At 36.4% G+C, this 20,238-nt stretch overlaps 1 protein-coding gene across 1 annotated transcript in view; it reads left to right on the forward strand.

Moving 5' to 3' along the window:
• The window catches only part of KCNH8 (potassium voltage-gated channel subfamily H member 8), a 484,148-nt gene that overhangs the window by 441,977 nt on the left and 21,933 nt on the right, over positions 1 to 20,238 (forward strand).

Here is a 20,238-nt window from a genome sequence, read left to right on the forward strand (position 1 = left end):
TCATTCTTTCAATGGTTTAGGTTTAAAAAATCATACAAAACATGTTACCTAAAGGAATTATTTTTGTTAAATATCATATAGTGAATAAAGTATTTAAAGGAACAGTGTTATTGTATGGAAACACCTAACAGACTAACTCATGTTTCAGTGTATATAACAATATATATTAAACATTTCACATAATTTACTCCCTAAGAAAAATATGAAAATATCTAATCCTCACAAATACCAAAAAAATAACCTCACACTAAAATGTATTCCCTGTTTCATTTAATTATACTTATTATAGGTACAAGTGTTTTGTAGTAATAACCATAAAATGCTGCTCCTGAACCATAATAAAGCATAACATAAAGTAAAACTATTCAATGTGCAGAGCTTTATAACATAAGAAAAAATCATTGTACAAAGCTCATAACATAAGGAAGAACAATGCAATGTACAGAGCTTCTGTAGAGAGATTTATTTTTAGATTTTTTTTTTTATTAAATAAATAATTAATTTAATACTTGAAAATTAAATAGAAGTACATTGATGTTTGCTCTCCTTATACGATTGCACCTCAAAACCCTTATTGATTTAGAAAAAAAAACTCTATCCCAATTATTCATGTTACCATGACAGTAATAAAACTGACATTTGTATATTGGAAATTGTTCTTAAATTGAATTTAAAACTGCACATACATTTTTAAAATAATAATCCTGACCTGTCATATTAATGCAATAATCCAGAGGTACTTAAAGGGACAAAAATAACTTTCTAATTTACTTTTTATTTTAACATTTTCTTTGTTCTCTTAATATACTTTGTTGAAAATCAGGGAGATAAACTTAGGAGTGTGCACGTGTTCTCAGCGCTATATGGCTTCATTTTTTGCAGTATTGTTTTATATTTGCAAGATTACTAAATGGCACCACATTGTACTGCCATGTAGTGCTCCAGACGTGCACACTACCTACCAACAAAGAAAATCATAAGAACAAAGCAAATTTGATAATAGAAGTACATTTAAAAAAATTGTCTGTCTGAATCATGAAAGAAAAAGTTTAGGTTTCATATCCCTTTAAAGGGCCATTCTAGGGAAAAACTGCATGTTCTAATTTATTGCAGTACAGGGATAAAGTACCGCTTGGGGGCCACAGAGAACTGCTTATCCAGAGCAAAAATTGCCAGTGACCAAATCAGCAGCAGTTGCTGCACAATTTAGATGCACGATTGCCACTGATGATTGACTCACAGTCTATGTCCACTTGGGACCAGCAATTCTCTGCAGCTTCCGAGCAGTACTGTAACTATGTAATGAACCACTTTGCTGGGGTTAAATACATAGACTTGCAGGGTCATGAGGGATACAATAACATACATTAACAAATTAGAGCATGTCATTTTTTTCACTAGAATGGCCCTCCAAATGTTTTGAGTCACAGTAAAATTTAACTTGAACATGTTGGGTAAGGGTTTCATGCCCTAGAAGATCTATTGCAATGTGGTTTGTGATATTATATAAACATTTACCACATTTTTATTATCCAGAGTGTCAAGTGTATCATTGTATTTTGTTCCCACCCAATATAAGCAAGCTGCAAACAGTGGAAATCTCCTAGTACAGATAAAGTTCAGATACAGGACTAAATTACAAGTGGCGCATTAATGTTAGTATATTGAAATATTGCGCCTGTGTTAAATTGCGCTCCTTATTATTGAAAGTAAACGTGACTCAACGAGCACAAACTAAATTTGCGCTCTTCAGGCTAGCGTGACTGAAGTCCACGCGTATAGGGTTAGGGCTAAATAAAAAGTTGCACCAAGCACACCATAAATGCATTAAAAGAAAGTTTAACACTTATATACAGTATACACTATCTGATATCAAATATTCACATAAATATTAAAATTAAAAAGTTTTAAGGGTTCAAAGGTGTATGGTATATGACAAGGTATTTGAATGGAAAGGGCTATAATGTATATATAAATAAATGTCTAAATATGTGTATGTATGTATATATATACATATGTGTAAATGGGTATATCTATCTATCTATCTATCTATCTATCTATATATATATATACATATAAACATATATACACATGTATACACATTTATACATATGTGTATGTGTATACTTAGGAGCCCTTTCCACTCAAATAGTTAAAAACATGAAAAATCTTTTTTATTCAATTGTAATATTTAATAATGTGTTTTGCCTTGTATGTACTGTAAATATTTTACAGTGTATGTTTTGGATATGGTTTCTTTTGTTAGTCCAAGGCAGTTGCCCGTTAATGGGTGGGTTTAATCCTTATGTTTCATCTTCACCTAGAGCTAGCTACTAAGTTTGTCATCATTACTATCATTATTATACAAATCCTATATAAAGATTTACATTTGCTTATTGGTGCCCATGTAAGATTTAATCAAAATCAGATTTTATTAGGACATAGCCAAAATAGAAATTGCGAGCAAGCTGTAAGGTACAGTTACATTGCTAGTGGCACTATTGATTGTTTATTCATATTGTGTGAAAGTTATTCTAGTGTGTGTTAACACTGCAGGCCTTATCGATTGTGCTCCACTTGTAATCTAGATGATTGCTGGTCTGTTTGCAAAAATGTAATGAATTAACTAATTTTACAATGTGGAGTATTGCATTGAAAGGTGCTATGCCATCCTTTGGTAAAACCTCTCTCTTTTCTTTTCTTAATTTCAGGAACATGTAGTAGGACTTTCTTTAATTACTATATACATTTTTTTGACAAACATATGTACATATTTTTTTTTTAATGTAATTTTTATTGAGTTTTTTTAGCAAAACAATTCAGCTGAAATATAACAAGCAGTATTCACAAATTTAAAAAAAGAAGATAGTATCTAAGAGAAAAAAAGCAAAATAATTATTGGTTATTAATGGAGATTAAGTGGAGATTGATACCTGTCATACTCAAATTATAAACACAACTAAACCTCATATTTTTTAACAGTTAAATATGATATCTTCCCCTTAAGGTAGCAAAATATTTATAAATTCCCCTGCTGAACACAAAGGCCTCTTTTGAACCACAAAGTACAGAATCTTAGTATGAAGGGAAATATAATATCTAGCTAAAAATAATGCCCACAACTATGATAGCTCACGCAGAAAAAAAGGACAAACTTGGTGATTTATTTCTGTTAATAAAATTGGAAAATATTTCATTGTAACCTGGTTCACAGGAGAACTGAGAAGGGTATTCTCAAAGTACTTTTTCTCAATTTAATTTATTAACTTGCTGTTCCTGAATTTTTGTAGGCAGCTATCGAGGAGGTATTGTTTTATCTGGGGACATCGCTGATAAGTGTGGCAGAATTCAACTTAGTCTTATATGCCCCTAGGAAGAAAATATGAGCTTCCTAAATGGTAGAATACTTTTTTCCTGTCATTTCTAAAAGAGCATGTAGATTGACAAAAATGTAATGTTAAACATAAACAAAATGTCACCCATTTTCTGTGATACACTTTCCTGATAGAAAGCACAAAATCAAACTGCATTTCAGGAAGTCTTTTTTGTGTATAGTCTTCTGAAGAATTGTTTATAGCATTTGTTACAAGTGAATGGTCTGTTGGTCACAGCCAATCAAAATTCTCTGCATCTAATTCATTAAATAAAGTGCACAAAATATGAAGCTGAAAAGTTTAATCCATTAGAACTAATATGAAACAACTGACATGCATTTTTCACTTGACTGGAACATAATTGGGACTCGTGAATTGAACATACTGTATGCAGATCTTTACTGGAATGCAAGTTGCAACAGTTATGGGCATCATATTTATTTATTTATTTTATTTTATTCTTAATTATTGCTTTCACAGAAATATCAGCATTTGCTTCTGTGATATTTATATATGTGCATCTTCATTTGTAGAAGAAAACATAAATAGAGTAAATACAGTAACGCATATATACAATATATTCCTCTGATTTGTTTGTTACTTAATTAAATAGCAGCTAGCACTTCCTTAATTTGACATGAAACACAAATTGTTTCTTTCATAATTCAGATAGAACATACAATTTTAAACAACATTTAACATTATATTAATCACATTTTACTTATATTATCAAATTTTATTCATTCTCGTGATATCTTTTTTTGAAAAAAACTGCAATACACTACTATAAGTACAACCACCATTCAGCAGCTAACTCCTAGTAGTGCATTGCTGTTCCTGAGCCTACCTGGGTATGCATTTCAACAAAGGATACCAAAAAAAAACAAAGAAAAATAGATAATGTAAGTAAATTAGAATTTGGTTTAAAATGTCATGCTCAATGTGAATCATAAAACTTTAATTTTGACTTTACTGTCCCTTAAATATCAGTCTCAGAAAAGTATTAGGACAAGTTTAAACCCTATACTCAAGTAAAAACATAAATGATAAATGATTTATATATGAACTGTTCATATCCATCGTTCAATTACAGAAAACAAAACCCATTTTAAGAGATATTAAACACTAACAAAATTACTGGATACAATGATGTATTCAAAGCAAACAGCTTAAGAACCCCTTGCAGATGTATTTTTTAAAATGATTGGTTTGGTCACAATCGTCTGCTTGTTTTCTGCAGATAATGATTTCTGAAAGTAGTTCAAAATTGTCGGTGTGTGTTTTTTCAGTAATCACAATCACAAAATGCCTCTACTGTACCTCTCCTTCAAAAACTAGTTGAGCAACAATCAAAATGGTTTTAGAAAATGTATGCATGTCTTTTTTTTACAGTATTTGAACAAAGACATTATCAATATATTGGGCGAAGATATTTGTTTTATTGATTTGGCCCTTTTTTATTAGTGTAAAATTAATTACTGTAAATGTTATTGATTTATTATTTTACTTTATTAGATTGAGCTGGTAGTGTTTATATTTGTTTGATGATGTTGCTTCCTAATGTCATCCAATATGGCATCCAATATGTACTCCTTAAATATGTACTCCTTAAAGTGATACTAAACTTAAAGGGACACTGAACCCAAACATTTTCTTTCGTGATTCAGATAGAGCATACAATTTTAAGATTTTTTAAACTTTCTAATTTACTCCTATAATGAAATTGTCTTCATTTTCTTGGTATCTTTATTTGAATCAATATATAAACAGTTTATATATATATATATATATATATATATATATATATATATATATATATACATGATTATATATAGGTATAGAAAAATACATATAACATATTCTGCTATGTGCAGAACATAGGAATGTGAAATATTTACAGTAAAAACCTTTATTAAAATGAATATTTTATAAATATGTTTTTCATGTTTTCATCTTAACTGCAATAATAATAATATGTATATATATATATATATATATATATATATATATATATATATATATAATATGTATATATATATATATATATATATATATACATTTACATATTTAGATATGTATATGTTTATATCTCTAAGTAAAAACACTTTGCCTACTTTTTTTTTCTAACACCTGAAAGCTCATATCTTTGAGCCCTTATAACTTTTTTTGTGCAATTTTTTAAAAATCATTTTTATTAGATGGTGTTATTATGAGTGTAACTGTACTTTGTAATGTATTTTTCATGTGTTATGTGACACTTTTTTGTTTTGCGAAACAGTTAACCAGAGCTCTGAGCTCTGAGGACGTTGTAATCATTCTAGCGTAAATCGTGATTGCTCTCAAGCGATCAAGTTTACTTTTAACTTGTAATACGAGCTGCAAAACGAATGCAAACACCAGCTATATAGCCCTTATCGGTGCGCATAACTGTTAGCGCTCCACTCATAATTTGGCCCTGAATGTGCTTCCATTCTGCAAGAGTGGGGCAGAATGTTGTTTCCAGTATAGTTGAATGAGACAATTGGCACAGATTATTATGATTTTAAAAATAGTTAATCTATTTTTCCAAGATATCAAAAGGGGGTTATTTAGGAGGAAAAATAATGGATTGAGATCTATTGTAGTGCCCAAGGGGATTTCCATAGCATTCCTTACCTAAATCTATTAAGGATTAATTACTTTGCATACCCACCAGATGTGACTAAGAGAACCCCTTCTCCCACAACCCCTTCAGCAACCTCCTGGTGCAGAAGGGTAGATCGATTGTAAACAGGTAGGTTTTAGGTACCATCTCAGAAGAAATTTAAAATGTGTTTCTAATTCAGGTACTGACATTAAGGATTTCTTAGTAGATTTGAAAATTTTATTCCATTGTACTTTCAATATATACCTTGAAAATGCCCCTCAATATTATCAAATAAGATTTTGCATGCAGTGTGTAAAAGAGACAGAAAGCAGGACATGGGTATATAATCATTAAAAAAAACATCCACAACCTTCAGGTGCCATACCTTCCTGTTGGGTATTGTGTATTTTTCACCCCTTATAGCTAATTGACTATTGCTGAGTTGTTGTACAGCCAGGCCTAGTTTCCTCTCCTTTCATTCTTTACCTCTTTCTTTTCTAAGTATATACACATTTCATTTGAGATATGAGCTTTCATAACATAATGTACAGGTTTGATGGCACATGCATCCAATATAAAGTTTACCTGGGAACTAAGATACTATAAATAGGTGTCAGAGACATGCATCTGTATATGACCTAAGGGATTGCTTGGTAACATGCAGTTCACCTGAGCTCTGCACAGGCTTGTAGAATGCCTTAGAGTCTTCTGATATTAGCTCTCTTTGGGCATGTAGCGGAAATAATATGGTTGCCGAGAACATGGAACTGGTGTAGCGTAATTTAATACCAGATCATTAAAATTTTTAGCTTCATTTATATTTAAACCTGTGATGCTAAAACCACAATGGATGAATGTGTTATCCTTCACATAAAGGGACAACAAACACCTTGTAATTACAGGACACTTGTGCTGTGTTGCAATATAATAACATATCAGCCAAGTCTTGTTTTTAAACGATAACCTGCTTTTTACTACAATTATTTATCAATAGCCAAACCCCACCCACCATTTGCCTTATTTGGAGGAGCCAATCTGGGCTTTAGTCTTTAGACAACAAGGCTAGACCTGGTTATAATGTAACCAAGAACAAAAGCGAATGGAAGAGCGCTAATATAGCTCCTAATATGGGAGCAAAAAAGCTAAAGGTGGGATCTATAGGGTAAACCAAGTGAAAAATAAACTGAACTAAAATAAAAGACTATTTAATTATAAAAGTGATTTGATTAAAAAAAGTGAGGTATGGATGACCTGCTATATCATGATATAACAATTGAACACAGATACAATTAGACAGGATGGTACAGTTGGATCCTATGCGTGATCTAGGAAAAACACCTAGATCTATACATGTAACGGATCTGTACAAGATGTGTCCTATACCTTAACAAAAATCCACACATTTGAGGATCATCACTATTTAAGGGTTTTTGAGGATAATCACAATAAGGATAAACATCTTTTTTTTTATTATTATTATTATTTTTATTGGAGGTTCAAAATAAAACATACATGAATGTCAAACAGTGACAAATGAAAACAACACAGTATTTGCATGAAATAAGACAGTTTCAAGCTGATAATGAATACATCAGAAAATAAATTTAAAGAAAATAATATACAAGCAGTATGCCACGTGATGAACAAACCTCCTAAAAAACACAAGAGGCCACTCTTGGGCCCCAGATGTATAAAACAAAATCACAGGAGGTTACCTTTGATCACTCTTGGGTCCCAGATGACTGACCTCATTTTTCAATTTTTATATATGTATAAAAACAATACACTGAACAAATGTTACAGAACCTAGAACAATATTAAATATATATAGTTGTGATTGGGAAGAATCGGTACTATTATTAGCCTAGCGTGTAAAAATAACTCTCCTATGGATTTAACCCTTCCAAAGTACTGTAGAGAGCTTCATATTATTAATTTTTACATTTCCAGACCCTGCCAGCAACTTGTAATGACAATTATAGGAGAGGTATTGAAACGTGAATCTGCCCAATTCAAAGAGAAAAACTTTAAAGGACAAATATGAGCAATTGTAAGTTCCCTAAGGGCATACCTCAGATTTAGGCATCAGACATGGAGTCTTCATTAATAAATCTGGATAGATTAGGATAGATAGGTAACCATCAACCCACACCAGCAGAAGTACAGGGCTAGGTCTGGTATGTGGTAGTATTAGCAGGTCTATATATAATTTATAGGGTGGATTATTTACAGGATGATAGCGTCTCATCTCTTATAGTGCTAACAGATCAATATAGCCAACACCAGGTCTTATAGTATGATAAGCCATAAGGTCCAAACAACATATAGAAGTTACCAACTTCAACACCATACACCAAAATGGGAGATACCAAAAGAAGGTATAAATAGAAAAATGTAGTTCTTATTAATCTGCTTAGGAGTAAGATATTAGCATAGCATAATTAGTGTGTCAGGGGACCCTAGGTATAGTGGAGTCTGCTTGCTAGGGCAGTGCAGAGGAAGGAAGTTATGTGTATATACACGTACACTCCCATTCGCACACACACCCATACATACATACATACATACACATGTGTGTGCACATACACGCCTCATGTTAAATAAGGGGATCCGCATGTTAATAACATGTTGGAAAACAATTGACGATCTATTAAGTTTCACATACTTGGTATATATGCGGAGCAGACTGGGTAGCAGCATATATAAATAAAGGACAACTGTATGTGGCGGGTAAATAGATCTTAGCGTATCATTATGTATAGAAACATTGCAGGGGAGAAGAAGACGTACACCTCTGTAAGCGGTGCAGTAACTCAAATAATAACTACTCAATACTGTTATGACATATAAAAAATAGTGAGAACAGATCAAAATAACTGTGACATATCTTTTGCATGCAATGGTGAATGAGCTCTAAAAAACAACCAGTTTTGTTCTTAAAATATTTTAGTTTTGCTACCAGCCTGCGAAGACAATAAACAAGCATAACAGCGACACAGAACTGATCAGCCTAAAGTCCAACATGTGTGCAGTAGCTGAGCAGGAGAAAGTAGCAATCATGACGCTAGCCCATCTCCATAGCTAGGCAGTCAGTGTCCCTGGAATAAAGCACCCTGTTGGGTAGAGTATTGTGAACCGGCTGAGGTGGCACCAACACTCCAACGTCATGCCAGCTAAAACCAGGGTGAATCAGAGTGTCCAGAACAAAACAAGTCCACCGGAGTAAGCGGAGATCGGCACAGTAACTGCCCACAATCTAGCCCACTACTGACCTATCTAGTGTCCGTTTCGATTTTCCATTTGTCATGTCGGTTTCCATATACCATAGAAAGCAGACCTGATAGAGGTGAACATGACGCCGGAGAGTCGGATCGCCCTTAGAAATTGACCAATTTTTCTTCTGTCTCCTGGTAGTTGTCACAGACAGCTTTTGTTGCCTTAGAGAGGCCGACACCTCAAGAGACCATGTAAGGTGCTGGGGCAGCGTGTTCGCTACAGGACCCTCACCTCCTTTCTGAGACACAATTACTGGCTCTCTCAGGGCTTCGCCCAGTAGCAAGGTGAGGTCCAGATAGGGTTTTGCACTAGCGGGCATGTGCGCAGCCACCACAATTTGTACATCCAAGGCCTCCGTTATACACACATGGCTAGAGGTAATCTCTGGATGAAGCCCTCCATTACTTATATCGATGGCCACCTCCGGTGCTCCTTTTACTGCTGGGAGAGCCTCAGACTCCACATAAAATGCTCCTTTTACTGCTGGGAGAACCCCAGACTCCACATACAGGGTTTTTTTTGGAGTTTCGTCCGATAATGTAGCTGCAATGTCAGCATATTGGTTGCGCTCAGGGGCAGTCAGATAGTTGCTCATGGAGGAAGTTTCTAAGGGGGCTTGAAATGCTTTATTTAGGGTTTCTGAAAATGCCTTTCAGTAATCGCGAAGCAAACTGCTTGATTCCCTCAGCAAGTTAACAGGTTCCATGGTAGGAATGTTCATAGCTAGGGTACTTAGTTAGCAATAAGAGCAGTCCAGTTACAAATGAACTGGTTTGTTAACCCAGGGTCCTGGGGGGTATGTATAAATGCAATAGCCCTAATGACACAGACAATCAGACTTACGAATGAGGCATCTCGACCTCGTGGCTGGTTTCTGTGAAGTTAGCTGAAGAACATAGGTAGGTCCGTTTTCTGTTCGATAATCTCAGACTCCTCTCAAGTCATATAAGGTGTAGTGGCATAAGATGCCAAGAACAGTAGATAAATTTGAGCGAATAATTTAAAAAAAAAAGCTAATTGTGTCCAGGAGCTCTTCACATACACGTCCTGCCACAACAGCTGTAGGCTCCGCCCCCAAGGATAACCATCTTTAACGGATATCACTTAAATTTTCACTTTTTTATGATCCACGTTTGGATAAATTGGATATATCATATATTTTTTTCCTGCATCTCTTTTCACTGCTTTTTTTTATTTTTTTACCTTTTTTTTAAGGTGTACACCATTTTTGTTTTTTTAATAATTTTTTTAATTTTTTATATATTTTGTTTTTATATTTTTTATCAACACGATTTATGGACACTATATTCTTTTGCCTTTTTTTTTCACTTTGAGACTTTATTTTTTCTTGAGACTTTCTTTCTTGGGACTTTCTTTGGACATTTTGCTTGGATTTCCATATGTAATGTAATATGTAATATTTTGTATCTTTATGTGCTTTTTATACACGTATCCAGATTGGTCCTAAAAGGAGTTAGCATAACCTCTCAACTGAGGAGACTCTCTGGATTTTTGTTAAGGTATAGGACACACCCTGTACAGATCTGTTACATGTATAGATCTAGGTGTTTTTCCTAGATCACGCATAGGATCCAACTGTATTATATTATATTTGTACCATCCTGTGTAATTTTATCTGTGTTCAATTGTTATATCATGATATAGAAGGTCATCCATACCTCACTTTTTTAATCAAATCACTTTTATAATTGAATAGTCTTTTATTTTAGCTTTTTGGCTCCCATATTAGGAGCTATATTAGCACTCTTCCATTCATTTTGTTCTTGGTTATCTATATGAGATCTGGTTGAGAGATCTTGCTTTTGGGAGGAGCTTGTGTGGCTGCATTTTGGCGCTGTGGATATCCATTTGTCTATACCCTGGTTATAGTGTAAACTAGTGCATTGTTTTAAAGTTGTTATGTGTTAAATCCAATGGGTAACAGATATACAGCAGGGTTAGAATTGAGAAGTCAGCAGAGTGAAGTTTATGTTCTGGAAATTAGAAATTGCTCAATTTTCAGATCAAAATTGCATACAAGGGACAAATTAAATCATAAAAATATATTACAAAGTTGTTTTATTATGCATAACTAAACATTTTATTTAAAAATCTCAAGGTGTTTACTGTCCCTTTAATTTGTTTGAATCTTCCTGAAAGAAAGAGTAAAGTAAGTAAAATGTTCTTCAATAATCACATACACCTGCTAAAAGAGAGATCCTCCAAAATGATGATGCAAAATAAATCACTAATTCCGCTGTTCCTATTAGGGGATGGCTTAAAAACCTTTAAATTTCAGCCTCCCAGTGTCCATTCTCATCCCACGCTAATTGTTGCATACAAGCGATAAGGGAAAGTAAAATGAGTTTTCTTCAGAAGGCTGGTTAACTGTTACACTAGACAAAAAAGTGGCACAAAAACATCAAAAACACATTTAAAAGTACAGTTACACTCATAATAATACTGTATAATAAAAAATTATCAAAAAAAATATTGCAATAACCTCTTAAAGGGACAATCAAGGCCAAAAAAAACTTTTATTTTTCAAATAGGACATGTAATTTTAAACAACTTTCCAATTTACTTTTATCAACAATTTTGCTTCTCTTGGTATTCTAGTTGAGAGAAAACCTAGGAAGGCTCATATGATAATTTCTAAGCCCTTGAAGGCCGCCTCTAATCACATGATTTTGTATTTGCTTTTCACAACAGGGGAGAGTAGTTCAGGTAAAGCATATAGATAACATTGTAATCATGCCCGTGGGTTGTGTTAGACACTGCACTAATTGGCTAAACTGCAAGTCAATAGATAATAACTAAAAGTCATGTGATTAGGGGCGGTCAGAAGGTGCTTAGATACAAGATAGTCACAGCAGTAAAAAGTGTATTAATATAACAATGTTGGTTATGCAAAACTGGGGAATGGGTAATAAAGGGATTATCTATCTTTTTAAACAACAAAAATTCTGGTGTTGACTGTCCCTTTAACCTAATCTGACGTGTATATATAAATTGTGCGGTACTTTGGTTAGAGTACAGCACTACATATATACATCTGAGCTGTAGAAAGCTCAAGCAGTCTCAGCTGTTAAGTTACAGCCAAAAGCTAGAGTTTCTGAGCTCCAGGCTTCTCCCACATATGGAACCAGAGTGAGATCAGTGCTCTGCTTTCAAATGAAGGCAGCTGCCAGATCGTTACAGATGGTGATACTGTGTGTCACCATCTGTAACGTTCATCTGCTGGAAGTTTGCCGGTGGGAGGTGTGGAAAGGAATCTGGGAGAGGGGTGCTAAGTCCAGTAGTTGAGAGGGGAAGAATGGTTGAGGGAGTGGGATAACCCTACACTACAGAAAAAAATAAAGGGAACAGGAAGGGATGGGGAGCTACAGAAAAAGGGTGGGGTGGGGGCTCTCCCTAACTAACAATCCAGAGGGGGAGGTGGGGGGACCACTACACTAAAGCACTACACTAAAAAATTCTTTAAAAAAAAATACATACATACACATGTCTAAATATATACCCTCACCGGCCACTTTATTAGGTACACCTTTCTAGTACCGGGTTGGACCCCCTTTTGCCTTCAAAACTGTTTTAATTGTTCGTGGCATAGATTCAACAAGGTGTTGGACACATTCCTCAGATATTTTGGTCCTTATTGACATGATAGCATCACACAGTTGCTGCAGAATTGTCTGCTGCACATCCATGATGCTAATCTCCTGTTCCACCACATCCCAAAGGTGCTCTATTGGATTGAGATCTGGTGACTGTGGAGGCCATTGGAGTACAGTGAACTCATTGCCATGTTCAAGAAACCAGTTTGAAATGATTTGAGCTTTGTGACATGGTGCATTATCCTGCTGGAAGTAGCCATCACAAGATGGGTACACTGTAGTCATAAAGGGATAGACATGGTCAGCAACAATACTCAGGTAGGCTGTGGCATTTAAACAATGCTCAATTGGTACTAAGGGGCCCAAAATGTGCTAAGAAAATATCCCCTACACTATTACACCACCAGCTTGAACTGTTGATACAAGGCAGGATGGGTCCATGCTTTCATGTTGTTTACACCAAATTCTGACCCTACCATTTTAACCCCTTAATGACCACAGCACTTTTCCATTTTCTGTCCGTTTGGGACCAAGGCTATTTTTACCTTTTTGAGGTGTTTGTGTTTAGCTGTAATTTTCCTCTTACTCATTTACTGTACCCACACATATTATATACCGTTTTTCTCGCCACTAAATGGACTTTCTAAAGATACCATTATTTTCATCATATCTTATAATTTACTATAAAAAAAAATATAAAATATGAGGAAAAATTGAAAAAAACACACTTTTTCTAACTTTGACCCCCAAAATCTGTTACATATCTACAACCACCAAAAAACACCCATGCTAAATAGTTTCAAAATTTTGTCCTGAGTTTAGAAATACCCAATGTTTACATGTTCTTTGCTTTTTGTGCAAGTTATAGGGCCATAAATACAAGTAGCACTTTGCTATTTCCAAACCACTTTTTTCCAAAATTAGCGCTAGTTACATTAGAACACTAATATCTTTCAGGAATCCCTGAATATCCCTTGACATGTATATATTTTTTTTTAGTAGACATCCCAAAGTATTGATCTAGGACAATTTTGGTATATTTCATACCACCATTTCACCGCCAAATGCGATCAAATACAAAAAATTGTTCACTTTTTCACAAATTTTTTCACAAACTTTTGGTTTCTCACTGAAATTATTTACAAACAACTTGTGCAATTATGGCATAAATGGTTGTAAATTCTTCTCTGGGATCCCCTTTGTTCAGAAATAGCAGACATATATGGCTTTGGCATTGCTTTTTGGTAATTAGAAGGCCGCTAAATGCCACTGCGCACCACAAGTGTATTATGCCCAGCAGTTAAGGGGTTAATTAGGGAGCTTTTAGGGAGCTTGTAGGGTTAATTTTAGCTTTAGTGTAGTATAGTAGACAACCCCAAGTATTGATCTAGGCACATTTTGGTATATTTCATGCCACCATTTCACCGCCAAATGCGATCAAATTGAAAAAAAAGTTAAATTTTTCACAATTTTAGGTTTCTCACTGAAATAATTTACAAACAGCTTGTGCAATTATGGCACAAATGGTTGTAAATACTTGTCTGGGATCCCCTTTGTTCAGAAATAGCAGACATATATGACTTTGGCGTTGCTTTCTGGTAATTAGAAGGCCGCTAAATCCTGCTGCGCCTCACACGTGTATTATGGCTAGCAGTGAAGGGGTTAATTAGGGAGTTTGTAGGGAGCTTGCAGGGTTAATTTTAGCTTTAGTGTAGAGATCAGCCTCCCACCTGACACATCCCACCCCCTGATCCCTCCCAAACAGCTCCCTTCCCTCCCCCACCCCACAATTGTCCCCGCCATCTTAAGTACTGGCAGAAAGTCTGCCAGTACTAAAATAAAAGGGTTTTTTAAAAAAAATAATTTTTTTTATAGCATATTTACATATGCTAGGGTGTAGGATCCCCCCCTTAGCCCCCAACCTCCCTGATCCCCCCCAAAACCGCTCTCTAACCCTCCCCTCTGCCTCATTGGGGGCCATCTTGGGTACTGGCAGCTGTCTGCCAGTACCCAGTTTGCAAAAAAAAGTGCTTTTTTTATTTTTTTGGGCTTTTTTCTGTAGTGTAGCTTCCCCCCCCCACACAGACAATCCCCCACCACCTTGCTGATCTTTTTTTTTTTAAATGTACTATTATTATTTAGAAATGTGTACATTTTTTATAAATTCATTTTCTGTAGTGTAGCGGTTCCCACCCGCTCCTTCCCCGTGCACGCGCCCGCCCCCGCCCTCCCGTGCACGCGCGCGCGTCCGTGCGCGCCCCCGCTCGTCCCCGCCCACGATCCCGCCCCCCCTGCACATAACCAGGGCCATCGATGGCCGCCACCCGCCTCCCGGTCCGGCTCCCACCCAACAAAGCAGGGAGCCACCGATCTCCGGTGCAGAGAGGGCCACAGAGTGGCTCTCTCTGCACCGGATGGCTACCAAAGGTTATTGCAGGATGCCTCCATATCGAGGCATCACTGCAATAACCGGAAAGCAGCTGGAAGCGAGCAGGATCGCTTCCAGCTGCTTTCCACACCGAGGACGTGCAGGGTACGTTCTCAGGCATTAACTGCCTTTTTTTTGAGGACGTACCCTGCACGTCCTCGGTCGTTAAGGGGTTAATATTGCAGTTGAAACCGAGACTCATCAGACCAGGCAACATTTTTCCAATCTTCTATTATCCAATTTTAGTGAGCCTTTGTGAATTGTAGCCTCAGTTTCCTGTTTTTAGCTGACAGGAGTGACTGCTGCTGCTGTAGCCCATCTGCTTCAAGGTTCAATGTCTTGTGCATTCAGAGATAGTATTTTGCATACCTTGGTTGTAGCGAGTGGTTATTTAAGTTACTTTTGCCTTTCTATCATCTCAAACCAGTCTGCCCATTCTCCTCTGAACTCTGACATCAACAAATCATCTTTGTCCACACAACTGCTGCTCACTGGATATTTTCTCTTTTTTGGACCATTCTCTGTAAACCCTAGAGATGGTTGTGCATGAAAATCCCAGTAGATCAGCAGTTTTTTTTACTGGCAACAACAACCATACCACGTTCAAAGTCACTTAAATCTCCTTTCTTCCCCATGCTGATGCTCAGTTTGAACTTTAGAAAGTCATCTTCACCACGTCTAGATGCCTAAATGCATTGAGTTGCTGCCATGTGATTGACTAATTAGCAATTTGTGTTACCAAGCAATTGAACATGTGTACCTACTAATGTGGCCTGTGAGTGTTTATACGTGTGTGTGTGTGTACATATGTATTTGTGCATTTACATTTGTATATATGTATTTGCAGACATTTATAAACATATAAACACATAAATACATATATACACACTTATATAGACATATATATAAGTGCATTAGTGCCCTTTGCAGTCAAGTAGCCTAAAACATATAAAAGAATATTTATGCAATATTCATATTTAATAAAGTGTTTAACTGTGTATTTACTGTAAATATTTTACATTACAATGTTCTTCACATAAGGGAATATGCAAGGATATGTGAAAATAAAGTCCAAATAGACAGAAAATCTGCCTCAGGTGCTTTATTGTAGAGGATCACAGGAAGATAAGTATGGAAGGAAAAGGACAAATATAGTGAAGTATGTATGGCTCAACTAATCCAATCCCACAGGGAACAATACTGACATATATGTATAAATATATCTGTATATGTATTTTTATACAAAAGTTCAGAAGGATGTTTGATATTATATATATATATATATATATATATATATATATATATACAGTACAGTTCAACTCATGTCTTGTTTAATATGGATTGGCATACATCACTTGTAGTCCACACACTTATGTTGACCATTTATATGTGTATATATATATATATATATATATATATATATATATATATATATATATATATATATATACCTTCTAAGTCAAGTGTTAGTTCTGTCAGAGGAGATAGTAACAGCACTTGCCTTGGGTCTCTCTACTTGTAGCCTTAGCTTGCCTGGCAACAGAGTAATGGAAAACAACTCTCACACTGTAAACTATCCTTAATCCATATGAGATCCTATGATGGGCAGACACATACCTCAGTTCGACCTCCAGTTAGCATCGGAAACAGTCTCCCACATCTGCGGCAAATCGCTGGATTTCTTTGTGCACACTTAGTGCCAATGCTATCCGCTGAAGCTGCCCGTCATACGGGCTTGGATGCCCACTGTTTCCTCGATGCGTTGGTTGATGACGTAATCCTGGGGTTGTGTAGCTGCAGCCCAATCCTCTTTGGTTAGTGGCAGAAAAGTGAGCATGGTTGGCCGGTTAAGTGGGTTCAAAGTAGAAGAAAGGAAACCACTGCTCGTTAAATAAAAAGTAACATTTATTTATTTGCTTAAAAATAGGACAGCAAGCCACCTATGAATGTTTAAAAGGGAAGCGCAGCACATCGGCTTACGCGTTTCGGCAAACTGCTGTAATCATAGCATAGTATGTGCTACTATCTCTGGACTTAAAAACCTTTAAAAGTATACTAATTGAATATTGAGAAAGTGCCTCCCCTTCCACTACAGCTGTTCGGCAAGAATAATACCTGGCAGTATTGACACTTGATGAATACATTTGATTCAACATATTAATCAATTAAATTAATGTCAATCATGTATAGTATACAATTATGGTTCACAAGAAATATATCCTAGAAAACATGAAATTAATATGTAGCACAGGACAGAAATTGTAACTGCCTATGTAAGTTTAAACATATAAGAAAGATTTCATGTGGGCTGAAAATTCTATTAAACATAGTGAACTTACAGGAACAGTAATCCGCTCTAACATTTAGGAACATATATGTGATACAGGAATCTTAAATAGAATATACAAATGAATAGCAACAGTACATTTGATAAATCGGCAATGTTCGTCTCAATGTTTGAAAAGGGAAAATTATGTCTTACTTAGGCAGTTACAATTTGTATCCTGTGTTACATATTAATTTCATGTTTTCTAGGATATATTTCTTGTGAACCATGATTGTATACTGTACATGACTGACATTAATTTAATTAATTAATATGCTGAATCAAATGTATTCATCAAGTGTTAATACTGCCAGGTATTATTCTTGCCGAACAGGTCTAGTGGAAGGGGAAGCACTTTCTCAATATCCAATCAGTACATTTTTAAAGGTTTTTAAGTCCATGGATAGTAGCTCATACCAGGCTATGATTACTGCAGTTTGCCGAAACACGAAAGCCGATGTGCTGCGCTTCACTTTTCAGCATTCATAGGTGACTTGTTGTCCTATTTTTATGCAAATAAATGTTACTTTTTTTTAACGTGCGGCGGTTTCCTTTCTTAAACTTATACATTTATATAATCATAAAATCATAAAAAATATCAGATATGTATATATATATATAACTCAGTTGAGGCCAAGCTGATAGAGCATTGAGAATTGATCTCAATTCTAGGATATATGTGGGGTGGGCAGACTCCGCCTGAGTCCAATGTCCCTGAGCTCTTAGGGAACTCTAAACTGCTCCCCAGCCTAACAGGCTGGCATCTGTGGTCGCAATCTCCCAAGAAGGTCTCAGGAAACAAGTGCCCTGAGACAAATGGTCCTGGGAGATCCACCAAGACAGAGACAACCTTGTCTGAGAGTCTAAAACTATCCTCTGAGAGAGATCCGAGTGGTCTCCATTCTATTAATTGAGCATACATAACTGTAGAGGTCTCAGATGGAAGCAAGCAAATAGAATAATGTCCATTGATGCCACCATGAGACCAATTACTTCCATGCATACAGTCACCAATGAAGGAACTGACAGGCCTTCAGAAGCTTGACTTTTCTGACCTCGTCAAAAAAAATCTTCATAAATACTGAGTCTATAATTGTCCCCAGAAAACATACCCTGATACTTGACACCAAGGAACTTTTCCCTAGATTCACCTTTTCACCTTCCACCCGTGAGAGCGGAGAATAGATAACAGAGAATCTGTATGGGATCTTGCTAACTAAAAAGATGGTGCCTGGACCAAGATATCGCCCAGGTAAGGAGCAACCACAATCCATAGAGATCTGGCCACAGCCAAAAGAGCCCCTAGAATCTTCGTAAAGATTCGATGTGCAGTGGCAAGGCCAAAAGGCAGGGCTACAAATTGGAAATGTTGATCCAAAAAAGTGAACCTCAAGAACTTGAAATGTCCCTTGTGGATAGGCACATGAAGATATGCATCCTTTAGGTCTATATTGGTCATAAACTGACCCTCCTGAACTAGAGGCAGAATAAAATGAATAGTCTCCATTGTGAAGCATGTGACCTTGAGAAACTTGTTGAGAGACTTTGGGGCCCATTTATCAAGCTCCGTACGGAGCTTGAGAGTCCATGTTTCTGGCGAGTCTGCAGGCTCACCAGAAACACCAGTTATGAAGCAGCAGTCTTTGTGTGCCTGCTCTGAGCAAGCGGACAGACATCGCCGCAATTCAACCCGATTGAGTATGATCGGGTTGATTGAAACCCCCCCTGCTGGTGGCCGATTGGCCGCGAATCTGCAGGGGCAGCGTTACACCAGCAGCTCACAAGAGCTGCTGGTGCAATGCTGAATATGGAGAGCGTATCGCTCTCCGCATTCAGCGGGGTCTATCGGACATGATCCACACTGTCGGATAAGGTCCGACAGACCTTTGTTAAATAGGCCCCAATATGTCTAGAATGGGTAGAAAGTTCCCTCCTTTTTGGGAACTACAAAAAGATTTGAAAAAAAATCCTGACCCTGTTCTGCTAGAGGAACTGGGATAATCACTCCCAGAGAGGACAATCCCTTATGTATTCAGTTTAAGAGGGCCTCTCTCTTTACCTGATTTACAGATAATCTTGATAATAGGAATCTGTCCCTGGGGGGACAAGTCTTGAATCCTATCCTGTATCCCAGGGAAACTACATCCACTGCCCAAGGATCTGGAATGTTGCGAATCCAAGCCTGCTAAAAAAAAGGAAAACCTGCCCCCTACCTGATCCAAACTGGATCGGAGGTGTTTTTTCATGCTGTATTAGCCTCAGCGGAAGGCTTTCTGGATTGCTTACCCTTGTTCCAGGGCTGGCTAGCTCTCCAAGAAGTCTTGGCTTGCTCAGATTTAGAAGACGAGGAAGATCTCTGTCCCTTGAAGTTACGAAAGGAATAAAAATTAGAAGTCTGATGACCCTTGGGTCTATTCTTCTTATCCTATGGTAAAAAAATGTCCCTTTCCACCAGTAGCTGTGGAAATGATCTCTACCAGACCAGGACCAAATCAAGTCTTACCCTTAAAAGGTAGAGACAGAAGCTTGGATTTAGAAATCACATACGCAGACCAAAACTTTAACCAAAGGACTCTGCGGGCTAGTATCTCAAA

The sequence above is a fragment of the Bombina bombina genome, chromosome 5 (assembly GCF_027579735.1).
Source record: "Bombina bombina isolate aBomBom1 chromosome 5, aBomBom1.pri, whole genome shotgun sequence".
NCBI lineage: Eukaryota > Metazoa > Chordata > Amphibia > Anura > Bombinatoridae > Bombina > Bombina bombina.